This window comes from Cricetulus griseus, chromosome 5 (assembly GCF_003668045.3).
Source record: "Cricetulus griseus strain 17A/GY chromosome 5, alternate assembly CriGri-PICRH-1.0, whole genome shotgun sequence".
Taxonomy (NCBI): Eukaryota; Metazoa; Chordata; class Mammalia; order Rodentia; family Cricetidae; genus Cricetulus; species Cricetulus griseus.
Window position 1 is genome coordinate 50,457,132 of NC_048598.1, and position 3,977 is coordinate 50,461,108.

A 3,977-nucleotide genomic window follows, 5' to 3' on the forward strand; every position below is an offset into this window, starting at 1 on the left:
CCTTTTCAGACTTTGTGGCAAGAATGGTAGAAGCTGCAGGACGAGTGTTTGGGGGTCCAGATGCTGCTATGCCATTGATCAAACAGCTGGTTATGAACAATGTACAAAGGAGTGTAGGGCTGCAATAACTCCATATAAAGTTAAAGGCCTTGAAGTCTGGATGAAGGTCTGTAGGGAGTTAGGGGGCCCACTGACCAATGCTGGCCTAGCAGCTGCTGTGATGCAATTAACTAAGAAAGGTGGAAGTTCAGGAGCTTGCTTTAAATGCGGCAAGCAAGGGCATTTGAAAAGGCAATGCCCAGAAAGAGGAAATACTACAGTCAATAATTCTACCCCGCACACTAGATGTAGAAAAGGAAATCATTGGGCTAAGGATTGTAGATCAGTAAAAGACATCAATGGACAGTGTAGGGAGACACCCTAGCCCCGCCCAATAGTCCTGGGACAGGTACCAGGTGGACCCGGGACTCGCCCATAAGGGCGTGGTGAAGGAAAGCCGGGGTGACGTAAGGGAGCTTCTTAAGGGGCTGCACGTGGGGACCATGGCCCTTTTTGTTCTGGCCGCGCTTGCTGGGTTCTATAACCTAGCTCTGGCCTGTGTCTTGCCTTGGTGTCTTTTTGAATAAAGAGACTGTAATCCATTGTTCAGGTGTATGGAGGAGCTCATCCAAAAATCAGACGACGGGGCCCACGACTCCAGGCCCACAAACATATGGGGCCATGGAGGATCAGAACCAGGAGCAGAGTCCCGAAACCTGGCCCTCTCTTCGACATCCGAGAGACCGAGGAGAGCCACTACAGGCTCCGTGGGGCTGGACTTGTGCTCCACCACCAGACTCGTATTAATTCCCAGAATGGGGGTCCAGCTGGTTGACACTGATTTTAAGGGACCCCTTGAGCCTGGCACAGTAGGCCTGCTTATAGGAAGATCATCTGCGGCCTTGAAAGGTCTACGAGTACATCCTGGGGTTATAGATCCAGATTATATGGGTGTAGTAAAGATCATGGTAGAATCTCCTAGAGGGATTACAGCCATTTCTCCTGGAGACAGGATAGCACAGCTACTGCTTTTGCCAAGTTTACATGATAAGTTTCCAGCTCAAACCAGAGAGAGAGGAGAGGGAGGCTTTGGTTCCACTGGTTTGAACTTAACCTTCCTGGCTTTAGACCTCGATCAACGTCCGACCCTTGAGTTAATAGTGGATGGTAAGAAAATCCTAGGCTTACTAGATTCTGGAGCTGATAAGAGCATCATAGCCACCAAAGATTGGCCCTCTGGCTGGCCTATACAGGTCTCTTCTCAAACTTTACAAGGTTTGGGCTATGCTAAGGCCCCTGATATGAGTGCTAGACAATTGCCTTGGAAAGATCAGGAAGGGTATTCAGGGACCATGCAGCCTTATGTGTTAGACTTACCAATTTCACTATGGGGAAGAGATTTGTTAAAGGATATGGGTTTAAAACTCACAAATGAATACTCTGAAACATCTCAAGATATCATGAGACACATGGGATACGTCCCAGGTCGGGGGCTCGGAAAACATCTGCAGGGTCGAACTAGTCCCATTATTCCACAACAGAGACCAAAGAATCTAGATCTGGGTTTTTCCTAGGGGCCACTGAGGAAGGTATTCCTATTACCTGGAAAACAGAGGAGCTGGTATGGGTTCCTCAGTGGCCACTTTCCTCTGAAAAACTGGAGGCTGCTAGGACTCTAGTGCAGGAGCAGCTGGATCTGGGGCACATAAAATCCTCTGTGTCTCCATGGAATACTCCTATTTTTGTCATTAAGAAAAAAATTGGTAAATGGAGACTGCTTCACGATCTTAGAGCTATTAATCAGCAGATGCAAATTATGGGCCCTGTGCAACGTGGTCTCCCACTTTTAACCTTTTTACCTGCATCATGGCCTATCCTCTCTACAGATATTAAAGACTGTTTCTTTTCCATACCTTTGTGTGCCAAGGATTCAGGGTGCTTTGCATTTACGTTGCCCTCTTGTAATCATGAACAGCCTGATCTAAGGTATGAATGGATAGTGTTGCCACAGGGGATGGCCAATAGTCCTACTATGTGTCAGTTGTTTGTTGCAGAAAATATTGCTCCTTTGAGAGTGGACTTTCCAAAGATTAGATGTGTTCATTACATGGATGATATTTTATTGGCTGCCAAAGGTGATAAAATGCTCAATAAGGCGTATATAAAATTGGTAAAATTGCTTGAGATGCGTAATTTAGTCATAGCCTCAGAAAAGGTACAAAAGAACACTGTTATTAACTATCTAGGGGCTAAGATTCTCCCTCATACAGTTATTCCACAGAAGATAGAGATTAGAAAAGATAATTTAAAAACTCTTAATGATTTTCAGAAGTTGTTGGGAGATATAAATTGGATAAGGTGTTATTTAAAATTACCTAATTGTGAGTTGAAACCATTGTATTCTCAATGGTGATTCAGCATTAGATTCACCTAGGCAGTTAACCGCTGAAGCCAGAGAAGCTTTAAAGAAAGTGGAGACAGAATTAAAAAATGCCAGCCTTAAACGCCTAATAGAAAACATGGATATTCTTTTGTGTGTGCTCCCAACATTCTCCCAGCCTACAGCTTTGCTGTTGCAAGATGGTCCGTTACTATGGATTTATTCTAAATCCTCCCCAGGAAAAACTATTGAATACTATGCTGCAGCAGTTGCTGACTTGGCTCAAAATGGGATACAGCAATGCCTTCAATATTTTGGGAGACTACCAAATAAGATCATAATCCCATATACTCCTCAACAAGTTAAGATCCTTTGTGGAACTGTGGATGATTGGGCCATTCTGTGCTGCAGGTTTTCAGGAGAAATAATCATTATCCAAAACACCCTCTAATATCATTTTTTAAAGAACATCCGGTCATTTTTCCTAAAATGACTGCAGCTGCTCCTATTGCTGGAGCCCCAAACATTTTCACTGATGGATCCAAGACAGGCTGTGGAGCCTATATGATAGAGCATCAGGATCCAGTGCAATTTCAATATCAGCCTGGCTCCCCCCAGATTATTGAATGTAAAATTGTCCTTGAAGTGTTTAGAAATTGCCCGTTCCCCTTTCATCTAATTTCTGATTCAGCATAGGTTGTGAATGCTGTCAGGGCCCTGGAGGTTGCAGGATCTATCAAAATGATAGATGGATGAAAAATGGTTCTGTTGGCAATTGGCTTGACCCCCTTACTCATAACCAGATATCAAGCACTATGCTCACCAAAGCCCTGACCCGGGCTAGTACAGGCACTAGTTCTGGCTCCGGCACTGGTACAAATGGGACCACGGATGTAAATATTACTACACTTCTAATGCTCATGGAAGGGCTTCGACCTTCTAATTCACGTTATGACCAATTCAATTCCACTGCTCGTCAGGTGTTGCCGTATTGTGCGCCCAATCCGGGGTATCCTCCTCATTGGATGCCTTGCCAGAGCCCTGACCACAAACTTAAAACAGATAGCTCCTGGTTTTTGAACTTACTCCCCCTCTTGACAGGTATCAGTATAATCTAACTCAGGGAGGTTCCCAAAGAACAGGCAGTAAAAATACCTGGCCATGGTTTCAATGGGTCCTATCCAATGAGCGTGGAGCATTTACTTCCCTTGAACCTTTTGCGGTTCTCCAGAATCTCATCATAAGACTTCTTAATGTTTCTGGTACTAGGGATGAGAAGGGACCTTCTCTTAAGAATCTATCAGTACATAAAACTTTGGATAATTTCACTGTTCCAGCTAGCCCAGGATGTTTAAAAGCTCCCTTTTTCCTTCTACTCTCTAATGCTACTAATGCTACCAAAGAAGTGATCTCGTGTAATTCGACTAACGTCTCCTGTATTGCTGTAACGTCAATGTTGGAATGGTTCTGCTAAAACAGCAGTAGTGATGAGGGTCCCTACCTATGTTCCTATTCCGGTTAAAGTGGATACAGGAACATTTCCCATTACGGAAATCAT